Raw genomic sequence first — 19693 nt, 5'->3', positions numbered from 1 at the left:
AGTAATACATACTGTTGGCAAGGTCAATCCATATGCATGACAATATTTAGCTCCTCGGCGCACTTTTTGTGTATTAACTTTATAGTTAAACTCTTCTTCATTTGTCTTCAGATCATCCAGACAAGAAAAATCGATACCGATGACTACAAATTCCTTTCTATCGGGACGGTGGAATTAAAGGACAGAACATCAATGGGAAAAAAAATTGCACACAACAGCTCAACTTCTAGAATTAGTTCATATTGCTACCACTAAGCTTCTACTCTGTACATTGATTAGCACATTTTCTGCCTACATAGTATCTCACAATCAGACTAGCTGCAGTACACATCAAACTGGAGAAGAAAAGCAAGAGGTGTAGCCGTTCCCTACTGCCGGAGCTCCCCGTTCCCCACCAGCCCACTCTCACAACAAAGCCTAGAGAGAGGGGGGAGGTAAAGACAGAGAGGGAAGAGTTGTACCTCAGCCGCATCGACCATTGCCGCTGCCGCTGCGTGTCTTCGAGAGCTGGACGGTGGAGATGGGGGAGGTCAGTCCAGGGAGGGTGGCTTGCCGCTTCCCAAGATGCTCACACGCCTACTGCTGGTTGGAGAGAGGCGCCCGGAGAGAGAGAGAGAGAGCACTAGGACATGGGGCCAGCGGTGGAGAGACAGGACGGCGTTGGGTGACGTTGACGAGGCAGGAAGGCGTGGGGCGGCACTGCAGAGGGAGGGCGTGGAGCGGCGCCGCAGAGGGAGGGCGGCGTGGGGCGACGGTGGAGCGGCGCTGCAGAGGGAGGGCGGCGTGGGGCGGCGGTGGGACGGCGTGGGGCGGCAGTGGGACGGCGTGGGATCGACCGGTGGGAGCACGGGCGGCGTGCGTGGGGAACGAACAGATCGAGCTAGGGATTTGGTTGTCCTGTACGTGCGAGGGGAACGAAGGAGATTGGGTTTTGAGGGGGAAAATGTTCGTGGGTTGGGACGTTTATTGGCGCTAAAAATTGGCCGTTCGCGCGCGAGGCCCAGTTAGCTTCCGAATGTCGGTCGGTGTTATTTACCAACCGATGGTCCATGGGCCATAAAGGATTTCCCGACCGACTGTTTGATGATATATGCTATACCATTCCCGACCGATAGTGTGTAACTGAACAGATGTTTCCCGACCCACAGTCCGTTAGAAATTTTTCTGACATATTGTTGGTCAGCAATGGTGACTTTTTCCCAACACATGCCAGTAGGGAATTTTGGTGCATGGTGTAGTGTGTCGCCGTCGCCACGCCAATCGGCGCTGATCTCTTCCACGTCAAACAACATTGTCTTCATGAACCGGGCCAACGCTACGAAGGAAGGGGTAGCAAACAAACGCTCTACTCCAGCGCCGCCGCTGCCACGGCCGCACCGACCCGCGCTCATTCTGTTTGCCAGAATCGCCACAACCAATGCTGCCGGCAAGAAGGTCGCATACTTGGACCTGGGAGAAGCTCCGAAGAGGCCCCGTGTCCAGCGCACGATGAGGACCCTGACCTCGTCCACCATGAAGGTTTTCGGCATAGGGAGCGTGAGAATTCCTGAGAAGTCATCTGCCACTTCGTCAACATGTCGGTCCGCATCGATCTCTTCCATCTCAAAGGGACCTGCCGCCGTCAAGTCGGCAAACACTACCAAGGAAGTGGTTGGAAAGAAATGCTCTGCGACGACCAATGCTGCCGGCAAGAAGATCGCTTACATGGAGCTGGCAGAAGCTAAGAGGAGATGCACTGCCCCGCCCCGCCGATCCCCACCACGCCGATCCTCGCTGATCCCGACCGCGTCCACCCTCAAGGTTTCAAGCGAGATTAGCATCTGTGATGTAGTGTAGTAGGTTGCACCTGTGGCTATTCATGATATCAGTACTGAACTAGTGAAAAATATTACAGTATTTTTCTTGTAATTTAGATCGGAGTACTTGACTTTGAATGGCCGACAATTGTTTTCCTGGTGAAGCCAATTCATCGATTGATTTGTCTGTCTTACTGCATGAAGCTGATTCCCAATTCACTAGCAACCTATTTATCTATCATCCAATATTCCGATGCAAAATCGAAAGAGACTGGACATCATTGTGTTTGTAAATGGAGGTGGCTTGTGCCAAGGAAGTTGTCTGTGAGGAAAATGCGCCACGACCACAAGCTTTATTTTCGACTTGTGAAAAATCAAGCACAACGCACAAAGGGCTCAACATATATGATACATCAAGGGTACAACATCATGCATGCTTGCATGCATCCATGTTGCTAGCACATTCAGGACTCACGAGGACGACCCCGCAACGGCGAAGCTGAACCCCGAGCCTTGCAGTGCATCCTCGGCGATCCTGTCCAGCCGTTCCGCCATCGCCAGTGTCATGTGGTTGCTCCAGTCCCCGACCACACCCTTCCGGAAAAAGGACTCGTGTGCCGCCGGACCCTGGCTGCCACTCTTGTTCACCTCCATGTTCTTCAAGCTCTAGAAGCTGCACAACTCCACGATAGCCTGCACCACCCCGACCGCCTCCTCCTCACCGGAGAACGGACACCCCATGAACTCCGCCAGCTTATTCACGTTGCTCAGAGCATCTCCAACAGCCATGCTATATAGCCGCTGTGCTAAAAAATCAGCATTTTTTGCGCGCGCTACCGGTCCGGACGATCTAGCAGAGATGTAAAAATTGCACGCGCAGCATATCTAGTTCAACGCGCGGGCCGAAACGCCATCGCGCACCGCTTATTTGCTGCGCCCGCTCCCACGCGTTGGACTCTCGAACGCTCGCTAGCAACTCCACCCACCCCATCCATCTGCGGCGCCGCCGCCGCCCGCGCCACCCGACGACTGTTCCGGCGCTTCCCCGGCCTATCCACGTGCCGCAGTGGCTTCCTCCGCCTCCCTCTAGTCACTGCCGCCCTCGCGTGCGGCGGTCCTCCGATGAACAGCGCGCAGCCGCTCGCTGCCGCTCGGCGCCCGCAAGGTGTTCGATAAAACACCCGCAAGGTATGTATTGCTCAACTTAATGAATTTGGTGCATGTTGATCGTAGTTTTTATAACCTAGTATTCAACATTGTAGATGAGTTCATTGTATGATTCTTCCGAAGAAGAATTTGATATGGAAGAGGAGGATGATCTTGCAATGATCCTAGCTATGCACATCAATAAAAAACCAAAATATGGTGGTTCGGTTATGGGTCGGCGGAAAAATTGGAGGGATAGGATCGATGCCCACAACAGATTGATCAGGCATTATTTTGCGAAGAATCCCACATACACAGAGTCGTACTTTCGTCGCCTGTTTAGGATGAGCACCGAGTTGTTCAGGTGCATTGCAGAGAAACTAGCGAGACATGACCGGTTTTTTCAGCAAAGAAATGCCGCCGGAGAGCTCGGGCATAGCACCTTTCAGAAGGTGACAGCCGCTTTGCGTATGTTGGCATACGGTATCCCGGCTGATCTAATTGGTGATCACTTGGCTATGGGTGAGAGCCAAGCCATCATGTGTGTCAAGCGCTTCGCAGTCGGAATTGTCCAAGTGTTTGGCCAGGAGTATTTGAGATCTCCCAATGCGGAAGACGCCTGTCGGATGTGGGGCTCCGGCAAACCCTTAAGGTTCGAACACTGGGGTCCACGCGAAGTCTTTCCTTCCCACCAATCTACGCCCTAGCTCGCTAAGATCTCGCGGACGAACTCGACGAACTCGCAACACAGAAAGACATGAGGTTTATACTGGTTCAGGCCACCGTTGTGGTGTAATACCCTACTCCAGTGTGGTGGCGGTGGATTGCCTCTAGGCCTGATGATGGACAGTACAAGGGAAGAACAGCCTCCTGAGGTTGAGGTGTTCTTGTGCGTAGGCTCTCGTCCGGGTTGGACCAAGCTAAGATCAGATGCCTCTACTATGGTGGCTAGCTCTACTTATATAGGCCCTAATCCTCTTCCCAAATATCGAGCGGAAGGGAGCCAACAACGGCGGGCAAATTTGAAGGGGGACAACTAGTACAAGCTATCCTGACAAAAGTGGTCTTCGACTGCAAAAAGCTCTGGTGGTGACGTCGTCTTGGGCTCCACGATGACCTCCTTCTTGCCGTCCTCCTGATCTTGGTCTCGTTGCACCAATATAGCAACATTTGCCTGATGCCTCGGTATTCTTCGCCTGCGCTGGCCTCCTTAGCACCAAAGAGGAAACAAGGACACTGCGCGCGCTGGCGCGCGCCTACTGTCGTGCGTCATGGCTCACGTCACGAGGGCCTCGTGAGGTTTGCCCCGCCTTGATATCTTATCTCCTTGTGAGGTTGCCTGGCTAGGCCACCCCAGAGGAGGTCTTGCGTCGTCCGCCTCGCGAGGCTTGGACCCTCGCGAGGGTCTTGGATGCATTGTTGGTGAAGACGGGTCGTACGGCCTGCTGGCTTAGCCACGCCGTGGGTCGCAGGCAGGCAAGTCTGGGGACCCCCGTTCCTAGAACACCAACAGTAGTCCCCGGGCCTAAGGTGCGCTCGGGTTTGGCTTCGCGGCGAAGCCAAGGGCCAAGTACGGAGCGCCGCGGGGCCCAAAGCCTGCGGCCTCGGTTGAGGCGTGGCGGTTGATTGGACGTGGGCGTCTCCGCTTCCACATGCTTACTCGGCAACTGCTTGACCTGACAAAAGGCTGGCGTAGGCAGCACTTGCCTTCGTTGCTTCTTCCTTGCCTCGCTCCAGATCCCCTTTCTCGCTCTTCGCCGCCGTTACCTCCAGATCTGCCCCAGCCTTGCTTTGCAACTGCCGCTCATGGCGCCGCGCAAGGTCAAGGCTTCCTCGGCACCGGCTTGGTACGAGCCCGCTCTTGAGGCGCCCACTGTCACGGAGAAGAGCCTCGCCTCCGTGCGCCTGCTGACAGCGGGAGAGAACAACGAGTGGGGGAAGACGGAGCTCCGGCTTGCGTCCGATGAGCCAAAGCCTGAGGGGAGCACCTTCTTACCCTTCTTCTCGAGCAGCGTCGCTATTGGGTTGGTTCCTCCCTTCTCTGATTTCTTTTATGAAGTCCTTGACCACTACAGGCTGCAGGCGTTGCACCTCCATCCCAACTCTATCCTCCTCCTGTCCATCTTTGCCTACTACTATGAGGCGTACCTGGGCGTGATGCTGTCCGTGGCGCTCCTGGGCCATTTCTTATTCCTCTGCGTCAGCGGCGAGCACGCCTCCGGGTGCGCTAATTTCGTCGCCTGCGGCAAGGCCAACTCGATCTCGAGCACCGTGAAGAGAGCCGACAACATTCGATCCAAGTGGGTCATGATGGACGCCAAGCACGCCCATCCGTTCCTGGTGTTGCCGACGGGAGCGCCCCGACAGGGCAAGGGGTGGCCCAAGGCTAAGCTTGTCGACGAGCGGGCATCATCAGTGTTGGGGAAGATGATGACCGACCTGAAGCCGGGCAACGCGAGGGCGGCCAAGATAATGGGGGCGATGCTCCTGAGGGAGTTCTTGATGCTGCGGGTTGCCCCACTCCAGGAGCGCGCGCCCCCTCTAGGAGCTCGAAGAAGAGGAAAACAAGACCCACCTGAGGCCAGGGGACCTGCCTGGCAATGAGTTGGACACCATCCTTCGCCTCATAGTCGGGGACAACCAGGAGTACCCGCCTAGCGCCTTTGTTCCCCTGTTCCAACGCAGGGACCAGGAGGAATTCATCGCCTCCAGGCTGACTTTTGATGCGCGCGGGCTGGTGCCGCCGGTGCTTTCGGAAGCTCCTATGGCGCAGAAACCGACGGAGGTGTCTTCCGGCGAGTCTCGCGGAGAGGGGGAAGAGGAGGTGGACTCGGAGAAGACCCCGAAAGAGGTGGGGGAGACTTCCTCTCTGAGCAAGGCCGAGATTCTCCCCGCCCTTCCTGATGATGCCGAAGCCGACGCCTACCAAGGGGAGAGGGAGCAACCCCTTATCCCTACGAAGGGTAGGTCGTCGCTGGTGGTCCGTGGTGCCGCCTCCACCCCAATGCCTCCTGGGGCTGAATCGGGTTCTGCCTCCGCACCGCCTGGCGCTGCCGGAGCCCGAACGCCTGCCCTTCAGGTCCCGATGCTGTCAGGCTTCAAGCTTCACAAGCGAAAGGTGGAGTACTTCGTGGTGGACTGGTAGGTGTCTCGAGCTTCACTTTATCCCTGCCGGTACTTGTTATTTCCTGACGCTCACCCTTGGTTGATCAGGGCGGCGTCTTCGGCGAAGAAGAGGAAGGAAGATACGGTGGCCATGCCTCCCTCCGTAGAGAAAGGAGGCAGCAGCGCCCGCATCTCCCCAGCCCGGTCGTCCTCGTGGGGCCAAGGGGAACATCGCCGCGTGGAATCATCCCCCATGGCCCCGCGGGCTCCGGAGGTGCCGGCGCTTGGCGCGGCTGACGAGGTACCAGCTGCTCCGGAACCCGTGGTCTCCCAACCCCCGGTGACGGTGTCGCTTCCTCCCACCGCAGCATCTCCACTCCCTGGTTCTTCTGCTCTTGCTGCTGTCTTGGAGCGTGCCCTTTCAGAGATGACCCAGCTGCAGGCGGATCTCTTGAGTGCGGACCCGCGCCTGGTGGCCGGGCGTCTGGAGTCGGCCTCTGGATGGCTTCACTCCGACCTGGTGGTTCGCGCGGCACTGGGCCAGGCTGCTGCGGCTTCCAAGGAGGAGAAGCAAGGAGCCGCCAGAGCTGCAGCCGATCGTGAGAGAGACACTGAAATACGCCAAGGCCGTCTATGACCACTGCCAAGTGCTGGAGGGCGAGTTGCAGAGCCTGCACGACAAGCACGCCGAAGAGGCACGCTGCCGCCAAGCAAAGGAGGAGAAGATGAAGGCTCGGGAGGAAGCCGTCAAGAATCGCGATGCTGAGCTGGCGGAGCTGGGGAAGAAGCAGGCCGCCGAGCGCAACCGGTTGGAAGAGTTGGAGCAGAAGATGGGGACGAGGGAGGCCGATCTTGATGCCAAGGCGCGAGTCCTGGCCGAGGACCGCGTGGCCTTCGCTGATCTCGAGAAGAGGTCTCGCAAGGCGCTGAAGACACTCTACGAGGACGGCCCCGTCCAGCTGCTTCCTCTCATGGTGAAGGCGCTTGAGGAGGTCGTTGATGGCCTCGGTCCTACGGTGGAAGCAGAAGCTCGCGTCCTGTCATCAGCCGCGCTGACTCGCGTCTTCAGCCATCTGCACCTCCGCGACCCCAGCGCTCGCCTTGACAAGCTGCTGGAGCCTGTGGCTGAAGATCACTGTGAAGCTGCCGCCGCGGCTGTACAAGGTCAAGTGGAGGCCTTGCTGGGGAGGTTCCGCGGCTTTGTCTCCGATCCTCTGTCTTGCGACGACGCGGGTCCTGTGGCTGGTGGTGAAGGTGAGAACATCGTTGCCCACGAGGGATCACCTTCCGCAGGCGATGGCGATATCCAGGGGTGACCTGCGGCTATTCTTCCCGTTTCGTTCCTGTGACATGTATCAGGCCTCATGGAGGCGTTTAGACTTTTCATTTGGTATTGTGAGAACAATATGCTTGTAATATTTGCTTTGAGATTTTGCGATTTCCTTCCTATTTGCTTTGCATTCTGCGTCGGCAGTGCCCGGCCCCGCGCACACCTCAACCGCCATTGGGCCAACCGGAGACCAGGACGGACCAAGGAGTGAGGGGCTACGTGACCAGTTAGGCTCCTGAGTCGCGATGCTCAAGAGTCCCCCTTGACACGCAAACAACATATAGGGAGAGTTCGTGAGGATAGATCAATGTTCTACGTCGGCAGAGCCTGGCCACACGCATACCTCAATCGACATTGGGCCGACCGGACACCAGGACAGACCAAAGAGTGAGAGGCTACGTGACCAGTTAGGCTCCTGAGTCGCGATGCTCAGGAGTCCCCCTTGACGTGCAAACAATTTCCATACCTTCCCTCGCCGAGGCCTCGGGAGGGGCGCGCGATGCCCAGGTCCGGGGGACCTAGTTGGGTGGCGTGCGCTTGGGCGTGACCCGAGCGCAGCCCCCGTGCCCAGCCCCCTAGTGTGGCTCTCCCGAGGGGAGGCGTTGTGGTAAGGCTGGGAGCTGAGCTCTGGGCTCCCTGAGGTTGGTACGACCGTGGGGCCGCCCTTAGTTGTTTATCACCAGCGCAGAGCATAGTGCTTCCGCTTGTGCACGGGTATAGCCGCTCCTCGGCAGTGTCGACAGCCAGCGCGGAGCATGGTGCTTCCACTTGGGTGTGGGATGGGGGGCCCTCCGGGAGGAATCCCCGGGGCGTGTACATCCCCGCCCTGGCACGTGGCTTGCACGACACGAGTTGTATCTGGGCACTCGTGAGCCAGCGCGGGACTCACGAGGCCCTACCTCAAGGAGGGTTGCGCCTGATCTTGAGTCTTGGTGACTGTGTGTCCCTGCAAGGCGGTTAGATGCAAGCACTCTACGTCCTCAGGTCCCGGCCCTCGAGTGAGCTGAGCCGCCGCTGGTATGCCAGGTCGCGATGCCATGGTCAAGGCCATGGGGTGAGGGCTGGAGAGCCAGTAAGAGCTCCTGAGTCGCGATGCTCAGGAGCCCCCCTTTTAACGTGCAAGCGGATTGCATAGGATGAACAAACCTGTGGTGGGAAGCAATCGCGCAGGTGACAGCAGTTGGTAGGTTAAGCATGGAGAGCAGATCAATTCAGATAAATGCAGGAAGATACATGCCACCGGGTCCGGCCCGAGCGACTTGGGGATGATGCAGCCCGAGGGGCGCCCCCAACAAGGTAAGCTAAAGATGTAACCAAAAGGGATACATGCCGCAGGGACGGGCCCACGCGGCCTGGGAATAATGCAGCCCGAGGGGCGCTCCCAGCTAAACGAGCTTGGAAGATGTCACCTAGTTCTGTAGACGAAGTAGAGTTGGTGCAGCTGAAGGCGCACATTGAAGAAATGACTCCTCATGAGCCGCCAGAACCCTGAGCCTCGGGAGGCTCTGGGGGCTCGGGAGGTTCCCTGAAGACCGTCTCCATCTCCTCCATAATGGTGTGGTACATGGCTTCCTGAGCCGCCAGGACATGTCGCATGTTGCGCTGATAGGCCGACGCCACGCTCGGCAAGCCAAAAGGAATTCGAACTTAGTTGTGCGGCGGGCCCTCGCAGCGGCCCACACCCGAAGGCCAGAAACGCTCCTGAGATGCGGCCCTGTTGAGCCCTGGGACGTCGATGCAGACACGCAGCCCAACATCCTCACCAGGATGTGGAGCTGCGCCTCGTGGGCGACTGTTGCCGCGCATGGCTCTTGCTTCTTGCAGTTCCTAGGTGGTCCTGGTGATGAACTCCTGAGTGGTGGGCACTCCTTGCCCTGTGCTCTCCTGAGGGTCACGTGCCGTGAAGCACGCCTCCAAGTGGTTCCCATGCACCTCCCTCGTGAGGTTGGTAAGGTCTGAGACCCTCCAGAAGAGAGCCCCCGAGCCCTGCCCGAGGAAGGCTCCGGGCGTGCCTTCCTATGCGATGGAGGGAGGTGCCCCTGGAGCGGGCGCTGGTCCTGACGAGGCTCCTGCCGCGACGCCATCCTCCTGAGGTCCTGCACGGTGTGGCTGCTTCTTCTTGGGGATGGCCTCCAGAGGGCCTTCATTTCTGCTGTTGGGGTCATCGATTGCTGTGGCTTGAAAGGCGCGCTCGAGGGAGCACACCGCATCCCTATCTTCACATGGGACCGTGATGATTCCTCCGTTTCCTGGCATCTTGAGAACGTTGTAGCCGTGATGAGTGACTGCCATGAATTTGGCCAAGGCTGGATACCCGAGGATGGCATTGTACGGCAGGCGGATGTGCGCGACGTCGAAGTCGATGAGCTTGGTACGGTAGTTCATGCGCCCCCCAAAGGTGACGGGCAGGCGGACCTGCCCTATCGGTGTGGTGGAGCCGTCGGTCACTCCTGAGAAAGGCTTGGTGGGCTGGAGCTGTTTATAAGGCACTTGGAGGTTGTCGAACGTGTCGACGGACAGGACGTTGAGCCCTGCGCCGCTGTTGATGAGGGTCTTGGTGACCCGCACATTGCTGATGACTAGGGAGCACAGCATAGGGAGGACACCGGCGGTGGCTGCGCACTTGAGCTGGTCTGCCGAGTTGAAAGTTGGCGCATTGGGACCACCTGAGCGGGTGCGTGGCCTCGAGTTTGGGGAGCGCCACGTTCACCTCGCGAGCGAACTGGTTGAAGGTGCGCTGAGAGGCTGGGGCCTGGGCGCCGCCCAAGATGCAGGCGATCGCACGCGGCTCCAGGAAGCCCCCAGCCCCCTCGTCCTGGTGGTGGTCGTCGTTCCTTCTTGGTGGCAGCAACGGGGGAAGACTGACGCTGCCCTCGGAGCGATCTTCACGCGGTGGGTCCCTCCAGGCGTCCTCACGAGGCTAGTCCTGCCAGCGGTCCTCACGAGGCCGGTCGCGCCACTCCTGGTGTGGGCCACAGTCATCCCAGCGTCCGCCTCCATGTCCTCCTCCGCGGCCGTAGCCCCGGTCGTTGCGCTCGGGGCATCGACCGTACCGTCCTTCTCGTATGGCTCTGAGCTCTTGACAGTCGCTGGTGTTGTGGGTGTTCAGGTTGTGGAAGGCGCAGAACAGTCGGTTGTTCTTGGATGACTCGGGTTGATCTCTGCCCCGCTTGATGTCGGGTTCCGCTGCGAGCACAACTACCTCCTTGTGCTTCATGTCCTTGGCCTTGACCTTCTTCTCCTCCGCGCCCACGGCTGGGAGCTCAAGGAGAGAGAGGCGCCCTTCCTCAACTCTTGCGCACTTGGTCGCCAGGTTGAACAGCTCCTGAGATGTGCAGAGATTCTCATGGATGGCGAGCTCTTCCTTCATCTTGATGTCACGGACGCCGTCAGAGAACGCGGAGATGATGGCCTTGACTGTGACCTTGCGGATCCTGAGGCGGGTGTTGTTGAAGCGCTGGATGTACTTCTGGAGGGTCTCCCCTGGTTGCTGCCTGATGCGGCGTAGATCACCCGCGGCCGGTGGGCGGTCGCAAGTGCCCTGGAAGTTGGCGACAAAGCGGTCGCGCATCTCATCCCAGGAGGAGATCGAGCCGTGCTGCAGGTTCAGGAGCCAGGAGCGAGCTCCATCCTTGAGAGCCATGGGAAACCAATTCATCATGACCTTTTTGTCGCCGTTGGCCGCTTCGATGCTCATCCCATAGAGCTGCAGAAACTCCGCGGGGTCGGCGGTACCGTCATAGCGAGGAGGTAGATCTGACTTGAACTTGCCCAGCCAGGCGACGCTACGCAGCTCGGGGGTGAAGGCACGGCAGCCAGCTGTGGTTGCCAGGGCCTGCTTCGGAGCTGGAGCTTGGTCTTGACAAGGTCCGCGCTGCACCGCTGCGGGCGGTGCGCCGTCTTGATGAGGTGGCGTGGGGAGCGCAGGTGCAGCTTCTCGCGGCCGCAGAATTTCTTGGCAGCTTCTCTCTTCGCGGGTGGGCGCCTGGTGCGGCGGATCACGCCGCAGAGCCGCGCGGCTTGGTGCCAAGGCGCCGTCTTGGGGCTAAGGTGGTGGAGGCACACCATGAGCCCCGTCGCCCGCGGCTAGTTGAGGGGGAGGCAAAGAGTGGGACAACACTGGAGAGCCCCCTGCGGCGCGGACGAGCTCGGCGGTGCGGTTGAGCCACTCCTCGTAGAGGTCGTCGACGGGGCGGTAGCGCAGGAACTCGTTCGCTGCGAGGAGCGCGGTGCGCGTGAGACGAAGATCCAGCAGGGGTCAGTGATGGAGTGGCGGTGCGGCCGTCCTGCCGCACCGAAGGATGCTGCGAGGATGCCCGCTGCTCGTTCCCCGCTGGGCTGGTGGCAGCGTTGGCGGCGGGAGACGGAGAACGACGATGTGGCCCGCCGACGGGAGCCGTCTGAGCGACGCGGGCGGTGAGGGCAACTCGACGCTCATCTCGAGCACGGCGGGCGTCCGCCATGGAGACGACGGAGCGACGAACTGATGGAAGGGGAGCTACGGCGCACCCCTACCTAGCACGCCAAATGTCGGATGTGGGGCTCCGGCAAACCCTTAAGGTTCGAACACTAGGGTGCACGCGAAGTCTTTCCTTCCCACCAATCTATGCCCTAGCTTGCTAAGATCTCTCGGACGAACTCGACGAACTCGCAACACAGAAAGACACGAGGTTTATACTGGTTCGGGCCACCGTTGTGGTGTAATACCCTACTCCAGTGTGGTGGTGGTGGATTGCCACTAGGGCTGATGATGAACAGTACAAGGAAAGAACAGCCTCCTGAGGTTGAGGTGTTCTTGTGAGTAGGCTCTCGTCCGGGTTGGACCAAGCTAAGATGAGATGCCTCTACTATGGTGGCTAGCTCTACTTATATAGGCCCTGATCCTCTTCCCAAATATCGAGCGGGAAGGGAGCCAACAACGGCGGGCAAATTTGAAGGGGGGCAGCTAGTACAAGCTATCCTGACAAAAGTGGTTTTCGCCTGCGAAAAGCTCTGGCGGTGACGCCGTCTTGGGCTCCACGATGACCTCCATCTTGACGTCCTCCTGGTCTTGGTCTTGTTGCACCAATATAGCAACCTTTGCCTGATGCCTCGATACTCTTCGCCTGCGCTAGCCTCCTTAGCACCAAAAAGGAAACAAGGACACTGCGCATGCTGGCGCCCGCCTGGCGCCCACCTGCTGTCGTGCGTTATGGCTCACGTCACGAGGGCCTCGTGAGGTTTGCTCCGCCTTGATATCTCTGCTCCTCGTGAGGTTGCCTGGCTAGGCCACCCCAGAAGAGGTCTTGCGTCGTCCGCCTCGCGAGGCTTGGACCCTCGCGAGGGTCTTGGATGCTTTGTTGGTGAAGACGGGCCGTACGGCCTGCTGGCTTAGCCACGCCGTGGGCCGCATGTAGACAAGTCTGGGGACCACTGTTCCCAGAACGCCGACAACGCCGCAAGGCTATTGAAGACGAACAAAGCCCGCGGCTTCCCAGGTATGCTTGGCTCAATAGATTGCATGCATTGGAGTTGGAAGAATTGTCCAAAGGCATGGCATGGGCAATTCCACAGTCAAAAAAAGGGTTCCACTATAATCCTTGAAGCGGTGGCCAATCAGGAAACTTGGATTTGGCATGCATTCTTTGGAATGCCTGGATCTTTAAATGACATCAATGTTGTCAACCGGTCACCACTGATGAATAAGATTGCAAATGGTGATTTCCCACCGGTGCAGTTTGTAGCGAATGGTCGTACATACAACTATGGCTATTATCTTGCGGAAGGGATCTACCCAAGTGGCAAACATTTGTGAAGCCGTTGAAAAACTAGAAGGTAAGAAAAATCTTGATTTCCACAATGCTCAAGCGGCGGCTAGAAAAGATGTGGAGAGAGCTTTTGGGATTTTGCATGCGCAATTTGCTATTGTGAGAGGATCGGCTCGATTTTGGGATCAAAAAATGCTTTGGTACATCATGCACGCTTGTGTGATCATGCACAATATGATCATCGAGAATGAGCGTGGTCAAGATGTAGACTACTCTCAATATGAGCTCTTGGGACATCCCGTGCGAGTGCGACGGAGGGCTGAAAGGGTGGCTTGTTTTGTTGCCTCCTATCATGACATTCGACGTGCCGTAGCGCATGATGATCTTCAGAAGGATCTCATTGAGGAGTGGTGGGCATGGAATGAACGACAAAGAGCATCATGATTTGTGCGTTCGATGTTGTATTGTTGAAGTATTTGTTGTGTTATTGCACTATTTGTTGTATTGAATGATAAACTGTTTGTTTGAGTTGTAATAATGAAATTGAACTATTTATTGTTGATTTATCTTGTTTGTGTTTGATCTTTTGCTTGTGTTTGGATTGCATATGTTATTTGTGCGAGAGTCGCGCGCGCTGCATTTTTGCGTGCTGCTGGAGCTGCACGCGTGCTCTGCATTTTAGCGCCGCTGCTGGAGCCAGCGCTACCTGCCGCGCCAAACCAGGTGATGGGCGCGCGACAAAGTAGTTTTTAGCGTGCGGCGCGTTCAACGGCTGTTGGAGATGCTTTCACGGGTCCCAGAGCATCTGCTCATACAGGAGGAAGAGCACCTTCTCTGACCGCTTCCTGCTCATGCCCCTGTAACCCACCACGTGGCGCCACTGTGGGCCGCTCCCGCATAATCCGTTGCAGAACAGCTCGAACGCCTCCTCGAATGTGTACAGCAGCGGCTGCTGCATGTCCGTGTCCTCGTCGGCTCGGGCTCGGGCTCGAGCTTGTGCAACGACGACCGCCCCTTTCTAGGCGAATAACCACAAGGAACCAAATGCATCCTTTGTGTCCCGACAGATGTACATGATCCGGCAGCCGGACTCCTCCGCGGTGATGCGCCATGGCAGGAGAAAGTAGGGAAGGTGTGTGGCGACCACGCATGGTGAACGGAGCACCGCGAACGCATCGACTGCTAGCAGATGTGGTATTGCAGCCCAAGCAATTTGGTGAAGGCTTTCTGTTGCCATGGGGTATGGAGGCGTTGTTCCTCCAAGTGCACTAAGCTACGTTGGTCCGTTTTCACCAAAAAAATCACCAAACTATAGGTAGGGTCGCCAGTGGTCGACCGCTAGTACAATGGCAAGGTATTCTTTTTCATAAGTTGAGAGACCTTTGGTGCGAGGGCCCAATGCTTTACTGAGGTACGCGATGGGATGCCCTTCCTGTTGTAACACTGCTTCCACTCCATATTCACATGCATCTATTTCAATGACGAATGTTTTCGTGAGATCCAAAAGAGCCAAGATTTGTGCTGATGTCAGGGAGACCTTAAGAGCATTGAAGGCTGACTGGGTGGCCTCCGTCCACTGGAATTGGACATTCTTGCGTAGGAGTTGAGTTAATGGCCTAGCTATCATACCAAATTGGTGAACGAAGCGCCGGTAATACCCAACCAATCCTAGGAAGGCTCGAACCTCCTTGACCGATGTTGGCACAGGCCAAGCAGCCACTTGATGGACCTTGTCAGAGTCTGTTGTTACCCCTTGTGCAGATATTGTGTGGCCGAGGTATTTGATTTCTTGCTGAGCAAACACACATTTGTATTTCTTCACATACCATTGATCTCTTCATAGCAGAGCCATAACCCGTCGTAGATGTTGCACGTGCAAAGTAAGAGACTGACTAAAGACGAGAATATCGTCGAAGAAAGACATGGCGCAGACACATAGCACTGGTTCTAAAGTGACAGTCAATCCCCCATTAAAGGTTGTCGGTGCTCCACCGAGGCCAAACGGTACCACTCTATACTAATAATGTCCAGAGTGAGTCTGGAATGCAGTTTTGTATTCCTCCCCTTCTGCTAGACGAATCTAATGATATCCTGAGCGCAAGTCCAATTTGGAAAACCAGCGTGCCCCTGATAGCTCGTCCAATATGTCCTCGAGAACTGGCACTGGGTACTTGCTGATAATGGTCATGGCGTTCAGGCATCTATAATCGACACACATGCGCCAGGTGCCATCTTTCTTTTTGACTAGGATGATGGGAGAGGAGAATGGGATGCTGCTCTTTTGAATAAGAGCAGCCTTCAACATTTCTGCCACTTGTCGTTCCACCTCCATTTTCAATTCAGGTTTGTGTCGATAGCCCCGTATGTTAACTGGTTGTGCTCCCTGCATCAGGGGAATTGTGTGATTACATGCACGCTTTTGTGGCAATCCCGTAGGTTCCAAAAAGATATCCTGATAGTCCAAGAGTACCTGCACAATCTCTGGCGGGACTTCTATGCAATTGAGTTCAGTGATTGTATCTGAATCAGTGGCAAAACAGATGTGTATAGCGTAGGCTACAGCTGCCTGCTTCTCCATGCTTGCCAGCTGCACGCTATTCAGAGTCTCACATTTGCTTGCGTTGGATATTACCCCTTGCAAAACCACCGTGAATCCCTCATGTTCAATCTGCATACGTCTGCTTGGCCAATCGATGAGCATGGGACTATGGTATTCTAGCTAGTCCATGCCCAATATGATATCATAAGATCCCAAGGGTAACAATCTGAAATTGGTGGAGAACACGTGCCCTTGTGCAAACCAAGAACATCCCAAGACCTCCTGAGTGCACCACAACTTAGATCCATTGGCTACAAGCACTTTAACAGACTTGGGCATAGTATGGACTCCCTGCAAGCTGGGCAATAAGTGATGAGAAACAAACGAGGCTGAACTACCGGAGTCGACCAGCATCAGAACTTTCTGTCCCTATAGCCAACAATGTAGTTGCAAGCAACTGGGTGCCTCAGTTCCCGAGACTGCATTGGTCGAGAGCTGCCACACTTGTTCAATTTGTATCCGGTTGAAGTTGTTGTTGTTCAATTGTGGTAGCTTCCTCTTCAATAATATCCAGGTTGAACAAGCTTAACATCTCCTCAATGACATGCAACTTAACTGTAGGTGGACAAATGTGATCATGGCCCCAATGCTCGCCGCACTTAAAGCATAATCCCTTGGCTCGGCGGAAATTTCGCAGCGCCGTGATCTTGGAAGAATCACTCCCAGCATGAGCTGCCTCTGTCCCTCTGCAATCATCTAATGTTGGCGAGGTGGTCGGTGATCGACCCGGTGGAGGAGGTAGCGCCAATGGTATTGAAGGTCGAGCACGCCCCAAAGAGGATGTCGCATTGTGTCGGTTGTGCCAGGATCCTCGCTGTCCCTCAGCCACCTCTTCCTGCAGAATGGCGAGTGCACAAGCAGTGTCGAGGTCCTTGAGTCGTTGTACCATCACCACAGTACGGATATCCGTGTGCAATCCCTCAATGAACCTCGTCAGAAAATAAAGTGGGTGGACAACATCAGAATAGGAGATAAGATGGTTCATGAGGTTTTCAAATTGCTCAATGTAATCAGACATAGAACTAGTTTGACGCAGAGCATAAAACTGATGGATAATCGATTGATGCCTGTCGCGTCCAAATCGAGTGCATAGCAAGGTACAGAATGCTTCCCAATCGAGACCAGCAAGTTTCCCCTTGACTAATTGCAGCCAGATGGCTGCTGAACCAGTGAAATGCAGGGTGGCCATAGGAACGAAATAAGTGTCATGAATTTGGAACATGGCGAAGTACTGCTCACACATAGTTTTCCATATCTTTGGGTTGTCACCGGAGAACTGGGGAAACGAGAGTGATGGGGAAGCCTGGCTTAGCCCCGCGATAAGATGACCCGAAGGGAAACTAGAACCTAGGGATGGATCAGACTCTTGGTAATTGATGGGGGTGTGGAAATTTAGCGTACCATTGGCCGGAGAGGTCGCCGGCGGGACGACGCCCGCCGACAACCCACCCCGTGGTTGAAGCGACTTGCCGTGGCCATCGGGCCCATGGATCGCGTCGATGGGTGATAGATCAGGGAGATCCGTCTTCTTCGATCCACCAGCGGATGCGGTCGCCGCGGAAGGCCGCCCGCTCTGGAGTATGCCCACCGTCTCCTGGATCTTGGAGAGGCGGGCTTCGAGGTCCGGTTTCCACGTTGTGAGAGCGTCCACTTGTGTGGACTGGTGGTCGATCCGCTCCGCGAGCTCCTTGATGTCTGCCCGGGTTTCCTCGTTGGCCTTCGTCAAGGTATCCGCGAGCTTGTCGAGGTACGATTTGAGGGCGGGATCCATGGTCGCGAGCGACTGCTGTCGGTCGCTCGTCTGGCGGCGCGTCTCCAGGGCGACAATGAAGGAAGGATGGTAGTTGGCGACTGATACCTCGTGTTAGCTACTCTCTCAATATCTTTGGATTAAACAGGATCATTACAGGTTGGGATACAATCTTGCTAGGAGGAAGATGAACTAGCAGAGAGGAAGAAAGGGGAGCAGGTTACAAGCCGTCGCCGCCAGTATGATCCAAGCCAGGATGTCTCCTCTCACCTACTCCACCCTATCATATCTTGCTCAGGTCGAAGAGATATGAGATCCATTGAGGCCCAGTGAACTTGTGGCAAGGTCTTCGCTCCCTCTTGGGCCGGTTCTGTTGGGCTGCCTCCGCTCGTGGCCCTGGTGCTCCTCCTGTAGGTAGGGCGCTGACACAGATGTACACGATCCGGCAGCCGGATTCCTCCGCGGAGATGCGCCATGGCAGGAGAGAGTAGGGAAGGTGTGTGGCGACCACGCGTGGTGAACGGAGCACCGCGAACGCATCGACTGCTCCACTGTCGTCCGTCGACTACGCGAACGCCATCTCCAGGTACCTGACGACATCATGGGGGTTGCCATGGCGGAGAGGGTGGTTGAGGTCACATGGTGGGTGCTCGGCTCGGTTGCGCGTGGAGAAGGCGATAGCCTTGAGCCAGGTGGTACCGCACTTTGGGAAGCTGGCAAGGAGGACATCCGACGGCCTCGGCTCGAAGACCGAGTGGACGGCCAGAACGACCACGAGGAACTCCTCCAGGAGCCAGAACCCGCCGTACTGCCTCAGATGGAACGGGCGGAACCGCATGTCGAGGGGAAGCGAGGTGATCGCAAGCTCGGCAATGTCGTCGGCGGCAGAGGCAGCCACGCCGTTGTGCATGCGTGCGTCCGGGTGTGTTGGTGGTGGTGCGTGAGTTGTAATGTGGCTGTGGCCTTGTATAAGCAGCAGCTAGATAACGATGCCCCGCCACGCGAGGTAGTTCGATCGGTAGGCTGCTCCGCGTGCACGTCAGCACAGGCGATGCTGACGATAAGATAAGCATCACTTTCTGGCAATTGTACGTACTTTTCTTCTGAATTTGCTGGCTCACGTCGTATGTATGAGCCTAACGGATACGCACACCAGCTGGTACCTACACGAGCAAAATAGCTCATGCACAGCACAGGTGTACGTGCAAAAACTAATTAACCAAGAGCAATGCTCATGTTCATGCATGCACATAAGGGCATTCAAATTTCATAAATTTAGGTACGAAGTACAAAAACAAGAAAACTGACAGATGAGAGACATGATTTGACTGACGACACATCACACAGCAGTTAAAAAATTAAAGGCTTACTACAAAATTCACTCGAGGAGAGCTAGAAAAACTAATTGGTTATAACAAAATTGAAGGCATAAACACACACATCTACTAGTTTTTCATTCATGTTTTCTGCAAAAGTGATCCACTATTTTTCCACCCAGCTTATTTCCTCAGTAAACAAACTCTATCTTTTGCTTCATGACCTGAAGATTGCTGTTTATTTCCTTTTTTTCGAACGGCTATCCAAAGTGCTAGGTTTTAATAGGAGGAGGAAAAAATCAGGCAAGAGTTTTGCCAAGAAAAAGGCCAAATAATGTGAGAAATGTACACCATAAAAGAGCTCAAGAAAATCCTATTTTTGTTGCTCAACACAATACTGTTCCTGTTTGCTAAATGCTGTAAATGTGAAAATGGATTTTGCTCAAATGTACGTTAGTTTCATGTTAGAATCCCTCTCCACAAATTTCATGCACTGCCCTCTTCTATCTGGAAGAAAATTTACTAACTCTGTCTAACCTGCTTTCGCTTCTGGTTATTAAGTCTTTTCTATTGAATATTATGATCCAACTCTGCATGTTGACCAGCAAACCGCAATGCAGGGTCATGAGCAGGTAAACATTGGCTAACTGAATTACTGTGTTAGCTGTTGCAGATTCACTCAGTAGTGCACAATTAACAAAAGGAGCCAGCAGCTCAACAACTATAGTATATGAAAACCTAAAGCCTCAAAATTATCAGATACTACATTACTTCTTAATGCTTCTGACTTGTTTCTTCTTCTTAGAGAAATTAGCTTCTTGCTCGCTATTGGACGCATTTTGATTGGTACCATTCTGAAAATGAAAAAAAAAATCAAAGTGGTTCTGGGATGCAACCTACAAAT

At 55.4% G+C, this 19693-nt stretch overlaps 1 pseudogene; it reads right to left on the bottom strand.

Moving 5' to 3' along the window:
* Window positions 1-2194: 2194 nt before the first annotated feature.
* Window positions 2195-18423, bottom strand: LOC123132639 (cytosolic sulfotransferase 5-like; annotated as a pseudogene).
* Between the last annotated feature and the right edge of the window lie 1270 nt (window positions 18424-19693).

This window comes from Triticum aestivum, chromosome 6A (assembly GCF_018294505.1).
Source record: "Triticum aestivum cultivar Chinese Spring chromosome 6A, IWGSC CS RefSeq v2.1, whole genome shotgun sequence".
Lineage (NCBI taxonomy): Eukaryota > Viridiplantae > Streptophyta > Magnoliopsida > Poales > Poaceae > Triticum > Triticum aestivum.
The sequence above is the reverse complement of the archived record's forward strand: the minus strand, read 5'-3'. Positions and strand labels throughout refer to the sequence as shown.